This window comes from Bos indicus, chromosome 5 (genome assembly GCF_029378745.1).
Source record: "Bos indicus isolate NIAB-ARS_2022 breed Sahiwal x Tharparkar chromosome 5, NIAB-ARS_B.indTharparkar_mat_pri_1.0, whole genome shotgun sequence".
NCBI lineage: Eukaryota > Metazoa > Chordata > Mammalia > Artiodactyla > Bovidae > Bos > Bos indicus.
The window spans coordinates 78643167-78658895 of record NC_091764.1 but is presented as its reverse complement, the minus strand read 5'-3'; the positions used below and the strand labels follow the sequence as shown (position 1 = coordinate 78658895).

Here is a 15729-nt window from a genome sequence, read left to right as displayed (position 1 = left end):
CAAGAAATGACTGTGAGAAAATTTTCTGAGGTAATTCTCTTGAATTGTCACTTTCCTCTGGGCAGCGACATACTGACTGGTTAATGCACTTGCTTTAATCAATTGAAATTTAACAATTAGTATAACCTTGAGCACAGTTTACAAGCTTTCTGCACTTAACATGAGATTCATTTATCTGGGTTGGTGTTTTCCTGAGTTTCATTTCTATTTTTAGGTTTGGGTTTCTTTCTAAGTGACACACGGGTAATACTTGTAAATTATAAGCTTGGCGTTTTGGCAAGGGTAATAACGAAAACCTGAAGCATGGAGATTAAAAGCCCTGCCTGGCCAGGTTTTAAATTGAGTCTGGATGCACTTCACTTACTCTGTTAGACTGGTAACTTGTTGCCAACAGAAACCTAAAGAAGTGCTTTCTGCAATTAATATGTTAACTGTCATTAATGGCTTTCGTTTCTCCAGACAAGCCTACAGCATAGGCATTAGTCTTTAGTCTTGACAAACTGGTTCTCAGAAATGAAAGCACCTGCGTTGGAGAACAAGCACAGAAGCAACAGTGAAGCTAGCAGCAAAATGCTTTCTACCTTCCAAGGTGAGCTATAAAACCTTGAACTTAGAAGCCAATACGAAGGACTTTATTTAATGTGTCAGAAATGACACACGCTCCATAGCCTCCAGTCTAAATCTGAGTAAGCCAGCAGACCACTTTCTACAGCTCCCAAAGCGCCAACCCTCTGGCACACCCACCACCCACTTCTCCAGACCAGCACTTCTTCACTCTGTAGCAGCTGTTCTCAAAACCTCACTTGATTCCTTATACTTTCCTCAAGATGTCTACAAGCCCACTTTCTTACATTTCAGCTACAGTGTGAAAGTCGCTCAGTCATGTCCGACTCTGTGACCCCATAGACTGTAGCCTGTCAGCTATAGACCAATGGCTATAACACGAAACACCAAGCACTCTGCCTCCTTTATCTGGTCTGTCACCTTATCTCTTCACTTTACTCTGTTGCTGTGAACTAAGCATTATTGTTGTTGTCATACTCATTGTATCACTGAGCAAAGTGAGCTTGAGAGAAATAAAGTAAGACCTCACATCTTATAAGTGATAGAAATGAGATTGTACCCCAGTCCTTTTTAAAAAAAATTTATTTTCAATTGGAGGATAATTGCTTTACAATATTGTGCTGGTTTCTGCCATACATGAATCAGCCATAGGTATATGTATGTCTCCTCCGTCTTGAACCTCCCTCCCACCTCCCATCCCATCCCACCCCTGGTCCTTTTGAATCCAAATATTGCACCTATCATTTTACCTTCTTAGTTTATATAGGATCATTTTCTGAAAAAGGGATGGCTTTTCTCAGTTTGCCTATCAATAAGTGTGTGTGGAGGAGTCCTACAGCTTAACTACATGGTGGACATTTTCCAAAACCTTTGTTTACTTTGCATAAACAAAGAGTTGGTTTAGGCTTCTGAATTGTCCTTAAAGCTTCTAAAGGACACTGTCCATCTTCCATTTTGAATCTCTTTGGTGTGATGGAGGGGATTCCTTCATAACTCAGTTGGTAAAGAATCTGCCGGCAATGCAGGAGACTCTGGTTCGATTCCTGGGTGGGGAAGATCTGCTGGAGAAGGGATAGGCTTCCCATTCCAGTATTCGTGGGCTTCCCATGTACTGGAAGAGCTAAGGGCCCATCAGTAAATGGAGCACCACAGTTGGGGGATTCAGGGAGGCTCCGTAGGCTCCACACTCCCTGGGAGGAGGAAAGGTCATTGGCTCACAGACCCTGAACTCTAAGGTAATACCATGAGCTGCCAGTTCCTTTCCCCCACCACTATCACACAGCAATGTGAATGCACTGTTTTCAAGAGGATTTTATTTCTATTATCTCATCCCAACTGCAAACACTATTCTCAGAAAATTAAGTTGTGAGAAACCTCTATTCTACCCTCCACTTTGTGTGCTGGTACAAGAAAAGTAACAATATAAGCCTCCTCCTGGTTAATTGCAGTTAATTCATGCCTGGTTCCAGGCTGATTGTCCACAGGAACCAGATCATTTCTCAATCTCAGTTTTGCTTGTGAGGACATGAGCTAAATTCTGTGGAATGATGATTATCTGTGAAAGATTCCCAGGTGATGGGGTTCAGGGCACTCGCAAGGGGCTTTGAGAGCTGAACTTCAAATGTGGGCTTTTTGTTTCTAACCCCGCTCCCTGTCCCTGTTCTTAGAGGCTGACAATTGAGGGCTGTTGTCAGAATATCTGTGATCGTTTCATCATCTACATCTGTCTCAAGGACAATGAAGCTACATCTATAAAGACACAGTTAGAGCTTTTCTTGGAATTCTGGGTTTAAACTACCAAGGATCTGCCATTTATCGGCTCTAAAAAGTTATGAATTACTTAACTTCTCCTGGTCTCAATTTCTTATTTTCCTAGTGGAGATAATAATAATAAAAACTACATCAGAGTTTCTTATAAAATAGGTAAGTAATAAGGACCTGCTATCTTATTAGAGCACAGGGAACTCTACTCAATACTCTGTAATGACTTATATGGGAAAAGAATCTAAAAAAAAGCATGAATATATGTATCTGTATAACTGATTCACTTTGCTGTCCACCTGAAACTAACACAACATTGTAAATCAACTATACTCCAATAAAAAAGTTTTTTTTAAGTGTAAAAAAATAAAAGATGAAATGAGGGACCACGGGTGGTCCAGTGGTTAGGGCTCTGCACTTTCACTGCCAAGGGCCAGAACTCCATCCTCTGGTTGGGAAACTAAGATCCCACAAGCTGTGAAGCATGGCTGGGAAAAAAAAAAAAAAAAAGATGAAAGGAGGTAATATCTGTGAAATTAAGATGCTCGTTAAAGGTAACTCCTGTATTTGAGTTAATTATTATTAGTTCTTACTAAATGATACTTTGGGGCAAGGATAAATTTTACTAGGTATTCCAATCACACCACCCAGGCTACCTTGGGACAGAATATTTCTCATTAGTATAGTATCTAAGGAAAATGGAAATTCTTTCCAAAGAACAAAACTATAAAACCAAAACACAACACAAAGACAGATGTAGACTCTGAGTCACAGTTAAATGATTCACGAAAATGAAGCATTCTTCTGTCAACCAGAAGGAGTAGGATGAGGAGGAAAGGTCATCGATAAAAGCAGCACACAGCTGGAGTCAGGTATTACCCTGCCCAGAAAAGAGTGCCTTCTGTCAGGCTACTTCCTGGATCCTGCCTGTACCTCCCCTGTGCTTTATCTCCTGCTCAGTGGGAATAATTCTCATTTGCATTCAATGCATTTGCATCCATATGCTTTATTATGGAGGAGGAAATGGCAACTCACTCCAGTATTCTTGCCTGGAAAATCCCATAGACAGATGAGCCTGGTGGGCTACAGTCCATGGGGTCCCATAGAGTTGGACATGACTAAGCGACTAACACACACGCTCTATTATCTTTCATATTTAAATCCTGCCCCTATTGACCCCATATTCTCTCTTTGGTCACAGTACCATTTCTCTGCCTCCCATGGTGAAAGTGTTAGTCGTTAGCCATTCCCTTCTCCAGGGGATCTTCCTGACCCAGGGATCAAACCTGGGTCTGCGTCATTGCGGGCAGATTCTTTACCGTCCTACCATCCGAGCCACCAGGGAAGCCATAGAGGGTTTTGTTGTTATTGTTGTTTGGCTATGCCATGCAGTTTGTGGGATCTTAGTTCCCTGATGAGAGATTGAACCCAGGCCTCCCGGCAGTGGAAACACAGAGTCCTAACCACTGGACTGTCAGGGAATTCCCTAAATAGAGGTTTTGAAAGCACTGTCTACACTTCTTCCTAACTCCATTGCCCACATCCCATTGACTCTTCTACCCTTTCCAGTCTACCTTACCCTCCCACTGCTCCAATGAGGAAGCTTTTGATGAGGCCACCAAATTCAATAAATACCTTTCCATCCTCATCCTACTGGACTTCACAAGGAATGGCTCCTTGTAACACTCTCCTTGTGGAATCTGTGACACTACCTGCTCTTGGTTCTTCTGCCACCTGTTTGGTTGTGCCTTTTCAGTTCCCTTTGTTAACACACTGGCTTATACCCAACAACTCATTGCAAAGAGTTCCTTCAGTCCTTAGGTTCTCCTCTTGCTCTATACTCTGTTCTTAGGCACTATAACTATCCTATCCCAATTGCTTTTTTCCAGTAATTCTCAGATTTCTACCAGCAGTCCAGATCTTCCCTATATCACGAGACTGACTATCCAACTAGTATTTCCTATCTCCACCTGAAAGTCCTCCAAGAATCTTAGACTGAACATGTTAAACCTGAAATCACTCTTTGATGCTGCTTGCCTCTTTGCAACATCCGTCTTTATTATTTCTCACTTCAGTTAGGCACTACCAACCATCAAAAGTTCAAGCCAGTAACCTGAAAGCCATTCTCAATCCCTCCCTCATGTAACCTATGATAGTACACCAGGCCCAGAGCCATAAAATCTGCCTTCAACAAGTGTCTCAAATGCAGACATCTCTGCTGTCACCCATCGTCTTCTCTCATCTAAACTATTGCAAACAACCTCCTAATTGGTTTCTCTTTTCTCTATGTCCTTCAATCACTTCTCTTTCTTCAGATCAGATCATATCAGTCGCTCAGTTATGTCCGACTCTTTGTGACCCCATGAATCACAGCACGCCAGGCCTCCCTGTCCACCACCAACTCCCAGAGTTCACTGAGACTCACGTCCATTGAGTCAGTGATGCCATCCAGCCATCTCATCCTCTGTCATCCCCTTCTCCTCCTGCCCCCAATCCCTCCCAGCATCAGAGTCTTTTCCAATGAGTCAGCTCTTCGCATGAGGTGGCCAAAGTACTGGAGTTTCAGCTTTAGCATCGTTCCTAAAGAAATCCCAGGGCTGATCTCCTTCAGAATGGACTAGTTGGACCTCCTTGCAGTCCAAGGGACTCTCAAGAGTCTTCTCCAATGCCACAGTTCAAAAGCATCAATTCTTCGGCGCTCAGCCTTCTTCATAGTCCAACTCTAGCATCCATACATGACCACAGGAAAAACTATAGCCTTGACTAGATGAACCTTTGTTGGCAAAGTAATGTCTCTGCTTTTGAATATGCTATCTAGGTTGGTCATAACTTTCCTTCCAAGGAGTAAGCGTCTTTTAATTTCATGGCTGCAGTCACCATCTGCAGTGATTTTGGAGCCCAGAAAAATAAAGTCTGACACTGTTTCCACTGTTTCCCCATCTATTTCCTATGAAGTGATGGGACGGGATGCCATGATCTTCGTTTTCTGAATGTTGAGCTTTAAGCCAACTTTCTCACTCTCCACTTTCACTTTCATCAAGAGGCTTTTTAGTTCCTCTTCACTTTCTGCCACTTTCTTCACACCTGCCATGGTGTCATCTGCATATCTGAGGTTATTGATATTTCTCCCGGCAATCTTGATTCCAGCTTGTGTTTCTTCCAGTCCAGCGTTTCTCATGATGTACTCTGCATAGAAGTTAAATAAACAGGGTGACAATATACAGCCTTGACGTACTCCGTTTCCTATTTGGAACCATTCTGTTGTTCCACGTCCAGTTCTAACTGTTGCTTCCTGACCTGCATACAGGTTTCTCAAGAGGCAGATCAGGTGGTCTGGTATTCCCATCTCTTTCAGAATTTTCCACAGTTTATTGTGATCCACACAGTCAAAGGCTTTGGCATAGTCAATAAAGCAGAAATAGATGTTTTTCTGGAACTCTCTTGCTTTTTCCATGATCCAGCGGATGTTGGCAATTTGATCTCTGGTTCCTCTGCCTTCTCTAAAACCAGCTTGAACATCCGGAAGTTCACGGTTCACATATTGCTGAAGCCTGGCTTGGAGAATTTTGAGCATTACTTTACTAGCGTGTGAGACGAGTGCAATTGTGTGGTAGTTTGAGCATTCTTTGGCATTGCCTTTCTTTGGGATTGGAATGAAAACTGACCTTTTCCAGTGCTGTGGCCACTGCTGAGTTTTCCAAATTTGCTGGCATATTGAGTGCAGCACTTTCACAGCATCATCTTTCAGGATTTGGAAGAGCTCAACTGGAATTCCATCACCTCCACTAGCTTTGTTCGTAGTGATGCTTTCTAAGGCCCACTTGACTTCACATTCCAGGATGTCTGGCTCTAGGTCAGTGATCACACCATCGTGATTATCTTAAGAGAGGTGCCTTGGAACATTAAATAGTTGGGAGAGACTCTAGGATCTTTATATCAGGCCTTTGCCTATCTCTCTAGGCTCTTCTTAGACCACTCTATGCCCACCCTAGTTATTCTTCAACCATGCTTCTCTCTCATTTCTTGTCAAGCTCCTTCTGGACACAGGGGTTTTGCATACACTGTTTCCTTCATGTGGAGTCTCCTTTTGTCTCCTGCCTTACCACCCTTCCCCATACCTGGCTAACTTCTATTCAACTTCAAGTCTCAATAGTCTCAGAGAGGACTTTCTTAACCTTCTGATCTAAAATTCTCAATTCCCATAACTTTTCCATCACATTTACTACGATTCGTACATTTAGTAGTATATTTATTTGTTAAATATCTTCAGTATATAGTCATTCTTACTGCAGTGCCTAGGACATCGAAGGCTCTTAATAAATATTTGTTGAATAATGAGTAGATTAATATTCTTCTGACAGGTATGTTCTGTTATGAAAACAGATATCAAAGCCTGGTGCCAGTAAACAGTTAAGTCATTCAACTCATGTCAATACCCCTTGCTAGGATTCTAGGCTTGTCAACCAGCCTTTTGATAACTTGCATTCTCATTTCTAATTCAACTATCTTCAGGTCCCACAGGGTCATAACTTAGTCTACCAGAGTTTTAACACCAAGTTTTCTGATTCGGTGGCTCTTCTGTAGGAAGCCACCTACCTCAGCCCACAAAGTGTCCCCAGGTATGTCTCAGGGTTCCCTTCTCTTTTGAAGAGAAGGGTTCCAGCCCCTCTGCTTCTCTGGGGAATGTTATCCTTCCCAAGGGGCTCTCTCCAGGGTTTTCCCCAATGACACAGCCCTCAAGGATCCACTTACTGCTCTTTATCTTTTGTCTTCTTCTGGGACTCTTTTCCTTCCAAATCATAGGTCCCAAGTCAAACTTGTTTGAACACAAAGAAGGCCTGATTAATTCTCATGATCCTGGAAGAGCCGAGGCTGTGCCTGGGGAAAGCAGGGAGCCGAAACTCCAAGCTCTGGCTCTCTGCCCCTCATCTCAGCCTCTTCTCTTTGGTGGCTTCATTGGGTCATCCTGTAAATAAGTTCTTTCCATTTATTTGGGGACATAGCACAGCAGGTCTAAAGGTTTCATGCCCAAGTACCACATACCAGTGGGGGAGGGCTTCCCCCACCCTGACTCTACTTAGAGTAATCTGAGGGAAGGGTGTTAGCTGACCAGCCACAGGCCTTGCTTGAGTCCTGTGTGGCCAGAGATGTGGAATCTCAGGTTTGGAATGAGGGGACAGAAGGAGGGTGGTGCACTACCAGAAGAAAGAATGAGAGTGTGGGAGGCAACATCAGAATGCCCACCATGCATTCTGGAGAAGTTGCCTGTTATGGGCTGAATTGTGTTTCCCAAAAGACACGCTGAAGTCCTAAACCCCAGGACCTCAGATGTGACCTTATTTGGAAATAAGGTCATTGCAGTTGTGTTACAGTTGATCTTTGAACAAAGGAGTTGGGATGGGGGTGGAGGGGTAGGGACAATGACTCAGTTGAAAATCTGCGTGTAACCTTAGTTTGCCCCCCATATCCTTGGTTGCATATCTGTGGACTCAGTCGACTGTAGATCATGTAGTACTGTGGACCCATGCAGTGTGAACCTGTGTTGTTTAAGGTTCAGCTGTAGTTAAGATGGTGTCACACTGTGAGTCGTTACCTCATATAACTTGTGTCCTTATAAGAATTATTCTCAACATCATTAAAAAATGATGAGGGAGATTTTATTCAGGTACCATCACAGTAGGGGGTTTTTGCAAGTATGGAAGAGAGCTTGGGCTCGATTTTGAACACAACAAGGAAAAGTGGAAATTTATAGCAAGAAATCAGGGGGGGAGATGGTCAGTGGATGGAAAATTAATAAGAGGAAAAGGCAACCTCTCTTACTGGCCAGAAGAGAGATCTTTGATTAGGTTGACTCAGTAACTGTTAAGTTGGGCCATTCTATTTCTCATTGGAAATGAATAATTTGGCATTCTCTTTTATTCATTCCTGTTTTTGAGCTTTGTTAGTGAGTTAGTATCTGAGTTCTTTTAATTTGGGGCTACTGATTAAAGATTCCTAATCAGCAAAAGTGGAAGCCAAACCTCTTGGGTGTATATGGAGGGGCAATCAGAAAACCAGGTGATATCTGTCTCTGTGACATTACCTTATTCTTTTCCATTTGAATGTCTTTGTGGATAAAATGGACTCTGCTCATAACACTCTTACTGCCCATGGACCCTGCCTTTCAGTCCTAATTGAGGATTAGAACTAAATGTGGCAGTTTTTGCACTTTATCCCTAAAAGCTGCTCTGATTTCATCTCTGATTTATTTTTATCCTATAAAAAGTAAAATGCTCCCAATAGATTAACTCTACTGTAATTTGGTGGTTGCATGAAATTCCCAAGGATATTTGTCCTTGGGCATAATTTTTTATACAACTAAGTAGTTATGAGCGTCTATAAGCGGGCATGGATACTTGACTTCCAATGAGATGCTTTACAACATGATAACCTTATGCCATATGTTAGGCAAATATCTTGGCTGTAATTCACAGGCAACTGACACATTAATAGATCCTCTGCCGTTCTCATTGTGGAGACTCTGTGCTAGTGGCCTTTGTCTACTGTGAATCTGACAGAGGGGCAGGATTAGCTCACTGATGCTTGGAACACAGTTGACAAGGGATTTCATGAAAACAAAGCCAAACAAACGAGGCAGCTTCCACAGGCACCTGGCTGAATAAATTAAAGTTGATTGAATCCTCTGTTACAACGATGACAGAAAAGGAGGTAAAATATGCCTCTCTTAATGAGTTTCTTTACAATCATTAACTATTTAAGACTTGCTCTTCCAGGAAAGCAGCAACTTTGCACGACACCTTCTACTGATTCTGGGCCCCAGAGGTATTGCTCATGCTTTCAGCAAGCAGAGTCACTAGACAACATTGCTTCCAAGCCAGTGCTGGCAAGGAACCCAACAGTCTCTTCCCCTTGGCCTGCCCTGCCCTACTGAGTGGCCACAAGGGTATGGACTCAATGAGGGAGAAATTAAATATTCCAGAAGGAAAAAGACTGAATCGAAGTAACAGTCTATAAAGAACCATGAAAATAATGAAAAAATAAGTACATCTTCTACATGAAGAAGAAAAAAAAATAGAATCAAGGTTTACTAATACACTTGGCATTAATAAACATTCTGCCACTGGATTTAACATTATTTATGGATCATTCATTTGCTATGAGTTGGCATTACCAGCAAGCACGAGGTACTCAAATGCAAAAGTACAAAGGAAAAGCCATTTTCACTTTGTAAAAATGAGCGCATACAAGACTACACAAGCGCCCTGTGGAATGGTGAAAGTCTGCATAGTGTGGTTTTTAATGGAGTCACACCTGTCCAAACAGAAATCCCCATCAACCTGCTATTGTGCTTGCCTCCACTGAGAATATCCACCGACAGTGTTCTTCAAAAAGACAGCAAGGTCAGCTTCAGAAGAACTGGGTTCAAATACACTGAGATTTAAATGTTACCTGGGGCTGAAAGGAGGTTAGTTTTTGCCCATTAGTAAATTGTGGTTGGCCAGAGGGTTAGCTACTACTCTTAGTGGACTGATGTTTGATTTTTATGTGGGATTGGGGTGCCAACCCCAAATAGGAAGTGATACGATGGTTGTAGAGAATAAACAAAGCATGTGAAACAGCAAGAGAGGTGCAGAGAGGCAGCATGTGTAGTAGGAATACTCACTAAACCAGCTCCAGAAAACTGGTATTACTGCCATTTGCTAAACTATATACTTTTTCAGCAAACTACCTTCATTTTGTGAGCCTCAGTTTCCTCATGTGTAAAACTGGGGTCATTGGACTATTATCAGAATTAAATAGGATATATATATGTAAACACAAACATATGAGACACAGTTTGCACATGAAAATACAAACTTCCCAACTACCTTACTACAGGATAAGCTGCAATTGTGAAGGGGAGCAGGGTAGGGCGACCAGTGGAGCATGCAAGGAGCTTCTGAAGTGCGGCCAAAGTCAGAGACCACTGCTTTAACTGATTAATACTAGGCTTCATGTAACTATTATAATCAGTGCTAGACCTCACCCGGGGCTTTTGGCAAACTTTCTCTGTAAAGGGTCAGTTAGTAAATATTTTAAGCTTTGCGGTTCAGGGTCTGTCTCAACTACTCATCCCAGCAGAGCAGAAAAGCATCCACAGACAAATAAGAATAAGCTTGATAGTGTTCCAGTAAAAGTTTATTTTCGGACACTTAAATTTGAATTTCATGTAATTTTCACGTGTCATGAAATACTATTATCTTTCTGATTTGATTTTTTCCAACTACTTAAAACCGTGAAAACAATTCTTAGCTCATGGCTCATACAAAATACAAAACCAGGTGACAGGGCTGGATTCAGACTGTGGCTGAAGTTTGCTGACGCCCATTATGGACGCTGGATTCTTTTCTTTATATTTGTTATCTTCTTGAATTCAAATGTCAATCTGATGAGTTAATGTCAGGAAGGGAACTCATTTTATGGAAGAGAAAATTGACCTTGGGATCAGCTGGGTGACACTGGCAAGTTTCTTCACGTTTCTCGGCCTCAGCTTCCTCATCTACCTTGCAAGCTTGGTACAGAATTAAGTGAGTTCAGACACATAAAGCACATGTACCTAACACATGGTAAGTGCCTCACAAATGTTAACTGCTATTAATACTTCCTCAAGCATTAAAAAACTCTTCCACAACATGATATTTAATGACAGCATAGCTTTCCATGTAGATTTTCATGACTTACTTAACAAAGACTCTAAAGTTGAACTTTTAACTTATCCTTTATTTTCTGTCTTCAAAAGGAACTCATAATTACTTTGTGGAAAAAATTTAAAATGGAGATAAGAAAAATAAAAATTGCCCATAATGCCATTACAGAGAAATTATAACTGCTATTAAAACATGATGATGTATGTTTTTCCAGGTTTGTTTGTATTTTTAAACAAAGGTGGGGGAATTCCCTGGTGGTCCGGTGGTAAGTATGTCATGCTTTCACTCTCGAAGGCCTGGGTTCGATTTCTGATTGGGGAACTAAGATCCCACAAGCCACACAGCACACCCCAAAAAGAAAAATAAACAAATAATCAAAGTGGGGGTTACACTGGACATACTGTTTTATAACATGGGCTTTCATTTATCACGATAGTGAAGGGCTTCTTGACCTCTCAGATCCTGATTGTGAGCTCCTGGTCTCTGCTTCTATTATCCTAGACTAACACGTGGCTGCCCACTGCTCATGTCTATTCCCGTAAGGGAGACTGGGCTGACCATTTGGTCCTCTTGGTATTATAGTTTCTTACTATCAAACTATAAATTGGCAGCTGGTTTTGTACATAAGTTTCTTAGGAGTTTAGTTACTGTTAGCTCCCACTGTGAGCCCTAGCGATTACCTCCAATACAGCAAAATAGGGAGTTTGGGGATCTTCAAAGCTGAGGATCTGGGCATTATGACTTAAATAAAGTCAGGCAGTCCTGACTGCCTGAGCAGTCTGAGCAACCAGTCAAATCCTGTCAGCCTCCTTCCCTGACATCTTTATTTTGCTTTCTTTAAGTGTCTTACCAATGATTATACGTGATGACTGGTATTTATCATTTTAAATGGCAAACGACTCTAAGTTGCTGTGGTGAAGAGCAAGTTCAGACACAGTTGCTAGAGACTAGGTGAGAGTAGATGCCCCTTTGGAGTATTATTTGAAGTGCTGACTTTATACAAAAATGCCAGATTATCTCTCCCACTGTTAAAATATCTTGTTATACTTCCCCTTCCTCTTTATGGTATCAAGGAAGTAAGTATGTTGACTTTAGGACTCAAATTTTGATCTGGTTTTGATTAAACCTAGGTTTACCACCCTATGGTAACTTTTCACATTGTTGAGAAAAAGATGAACAATTACAATGAATTTTCTGTGGGTGTAGATGCTTCTACAGTCGATTTAAATATCTAAAAATCTCACCACAGTGTGTCTGACTCTTCTCATCACGCAGGCACTGGCATGCTCTAGACCTAAACTGGACTGATTTGAAAAGACTACTGACTTGTTATTTGACCCCCTGTGTATACTCTGGGCAGTGAAAAGAAAGTCGAATGCACTTAATTTTTGAAGTCAAGCTGTTTATTGATCTGGAAATTGAGTCTGTATACCTGCGGCTAATGGCTGAGTGCGTTTGTATGCTCTCAGTGACATGAGCAATTCCCTTTCACCTGTGACAGGGCCAAAGCAGAGGCACAGGGGCCTGAATACAAACACGAAAAACACCTTACCACCTGGGAGTCGGAGGCAGGTTCAGGCACATCCATTCCTTGTGCATTTGAGCAGCTGTTTCTACTGTATTGCCCAGAACAGCAGATGGGAGAGTCAGATTAGAAACCAGTAAAACAGTGGTCCCCTAACCCTTCAATCTTTTCCTACTCCACCTCCTGCCAAAAAACCAAACAAAAAACCTAAAGTGGCACTTTGTCAACTAGACATCAACAATCTTCTTTAGCCTAATTTCCAAGGAAAAATTACAAGGATGGTTAAAGTCCTTTTAAAACACACAAGAAGCAATTATTGAACACTTACTACTACAGATGCCTTGCATAGTCATATTCATGGTTTATTTCACCTAATCACAGTACCGGGGCAAACAGCTTTTTAGCTGACCTCATCCAGAGGATGAGGCCTAGCTGGCTAGTAACACAATCAGGGTCAGATATCCTAAATGACAGAATCCAGCTTTGAAAGCAGACCTACACCCTCAAACTTGTGTGCTTCCCATGACCACACTACCACATTCTAGAGCAGAACCTTTTTAGCCACAGACAGCAGCTAGCAGAAAGCCACTGCAGGAGGAAGGGCCCAGAGGAAAACTGCTGGGGGTGGGGCAGGGCAGAAGCCCATGCCATGTGCGCGTGCAGTGTTTTAGAATCTTTTCTTCTGAAATAGAGAAGTGTTCATACCCAGGCATGTCTCTCAAACATTCATTCATCCAGCTTGGGCACAATAGAGATGTCGGCTGGTTGGCAGCAGGGGTGGGGGGCGGGGCCTCAGGAGCTGCCACCTTCCTGGTACCGCAGGCATAGGGCCGGAAGTGCTGATACCTGCCCTGAGGCGGGTGCTGGGAACCAGGAACTGTATTCAGAGCTCAGGAATAGGTCTGAGATAGCGAGTGACCTGTGCCTGGAGTCACAGGAAAGTGAAAGCAGCAGGAAGCACTCTGGGCTAGTGGGGTTTTTGTTTTGTTTCGCTTTTTGCAGGGCCTCCCCACCACATCTGGCACAGTGTGACAGTTAAGTTGGCTGGAGGAACTGGGCGGCCGTCCTTCCCTACCTGCCATTCAGCTCCCCCTACTCTGATCCCTTGAAAAAGCATGGCCTGAGGCTGTGTGCGAAGGAGCAAAGAGAGACTCCATTCTCCCCCCTCCTCTTCAGGGAGGGCAGTGGGCCCACAAAGGCCTGTGGGGCCAGTGTGTACTGGCCGGGAGGTTGGGACTGCAGGCGTGGCTCTGCTGCCTGAACCTCTTCCTTGGGGCACGTGCTCTGTGTGACGCCGTGGTGTGCCAAGGTGTGGTAGGAGCAGGGTGGGCTTCAGGGTGTCTGGAAGGAAATGGACCTTCTTCCCTCCTATCCTACTTTTCCCCATAGTCGGCAGTTTGGAGGCAGAGATCAGGACAAATCCTAATTCTATTACTAACGCTAAGTTCTGATCATGACAGGTGGAAACTGGAACTCAGAAGGACCCTGAAGTTGGTGTGGAGGAAGGGCAGGGGTCCAGAGGTGGTACGGGTTATCTGTGTCTCTGTAATAAATGAACAAAAGCAGAGCTGCTTCAGGTCAGGAATCCAGGTGTGGCTGAGCCAGGTGCCCCCACGCTGAAGGCCTTTCATTTATTATCTCAGTTTCTTGGGGTCAGGAATCCAGGTGTGGCTTAGCCAGGTGCCCCCAGGCTGAAGGCCTTTCATGGCGGGGCGGGGCACTACTGCCATTGGCCAAGGCCGTCCTCTCAGCTGAAGGCTCAACTGGTGGAGAACCCAGTTCTGAGCTCACTCGCGGTTACTGACAGGAGTCAGTTCCTCACAGGTTGTTGGCGGGAGCCCTCCCCTCCGTCACAGGGCATTTCAACAGGGCAACTAGCTTCCTACAGAGCAGGTAAGGTGGGGGAGGGTGCCTGAAAGGAGCAGCCTGTCACTTTGGCCATCTTCTCTTCTCCAGAATCACATCAGGAAGTCCAGCTCACACTCAAAGGCATGAATAGCAGGAAGCCATCTCAAAGGCTCTCTGTCAGTGTCTCAGCTGGAACCTGAAGAGTGAAGAGAAATTGACTAGGTGAAGAGGAGGGGGTGGGCAGTGGCTGGTAGGGTGGGCTGCAGCTGTAACTCAGTGTGGCTGTGGGGAAAGTGCCTTCCTCGGGAGGAGAGTGTGGTAGAGACCAGCAGGGCCCAGAGGGTGTGTAACCTTTGAACCCAAATTTGTGAAGGTGAACTTTATCCTGGGAGGATGGAGAACTTAAAGCTGGAGACTAAAATTGATAACACTGTTGTGGAGAGAATGAGGCAGGCCATTGGGGAATTTTGGTCTAGGGAGTGACTGAAGGGACAAAATAGAGTCTAGAGATACGAAGGAGCTGGAATTCGTGAGGCCGAGAGACTGACTGTTGCCACCTTGTATGCAAGTTCAGCAGAGTTTCTGGTATCCCCAGGTTCCTCCTTGAATAATTTGGGAGAGCCTTTCTCTGAGATATGAAACACAGGGGACAAACATGGTGAGGAGCTCAATATTTGAAAAACAGGGAGTGTGAGGTGCTTTGCGGGACATCCGAGAGTAGGTGCTCTCTAGGCAGCTGACATGGGCATCTGGAGGGCTTCCCACAGAAAGAGTGAGAGATGCAAATTAGAGAACAGTAAGCACCCAATGGCGATCAATGATCGATCGTGGGAGTGGATAATATGCCCACCAGAGTTTCCAGGACACCTTGAGCAGCAACAGTGCTTTGAAAGACAGTACAAGAAGACAGGCCAGTGAACAACAGAAAACCCTAAATATGCTGCCAGGAAGGAAAACCAGGAGCCATAGGAACCAGAGAGAACACAGGGCAGTAAGTGTCAAGCAAGGACTGCAGAGCCTGGAGAGCTGAAGCCTGGGCCAAGTGGGGAGGGAGGTGAAAAGGAATGTTCTCCAGAAATGCAAAGTGATTTAATATTTTAGAAGTTAAAGCTGCCATTTCAAAATCCCATTTTAAAAGACAAACAAAATAGATAAACATTTAGGCATCAGTTCCCTAAAAGATCACCACAAAAGTCACAAGTGAAGTCGCTCAGTCGTGTCCGACTCTTTGCGACCCCATGGACTGTAGCCCACCAGGCTCCTCCATCCATGGAGTTTTCTAGGCAAGAGTACTGGAGTGGGTTGCCATTTCCTTCTCCAGGGGATCTTCCTGACCCAGGGATT

General features: G+C 43.6%; 2 long non-coding RNA genes across 3 annotated transcripts in view; one reads left to right on the top strand and one right to left on the bottom strand.

Annotated features, from left to right (window-relative positions):
* Nucleotides 1-295: 295 nt before the first annotated feature.
* Nucleotides 296-15729, top strand: part of LOC139183180 (uncharacterized) — a 37958-nt gene continuing 22524 nt past the window's right edge. Inside the window, exons 1-2 of the long non-coding RNA XR_011566710.1 lie at nt 296-589; nt 11227-14607. This is a non-coding gene — a long non-coding RNA (uncharacterized lncRNA). The remainder of the gene's footprint in view (nt 590-11226; nt 14608-15729) is intronic.
* The window catches only part of LOC109559551 (uncharacterized), a 3624-nt gene continuing 2004 nt past the window's right edge, over nt 14110-15729 (bottom strand). For both annotated transcript variants that reach the window (XR_011566708.1, XR_002180800.2), the window contains one exon: nt 14110-14581. This is a non-coding gene — a long non-coding RNA (uncharacterized lncRNA). The remainder of the gene's footprint in view (nt 14582-15729) is intronic.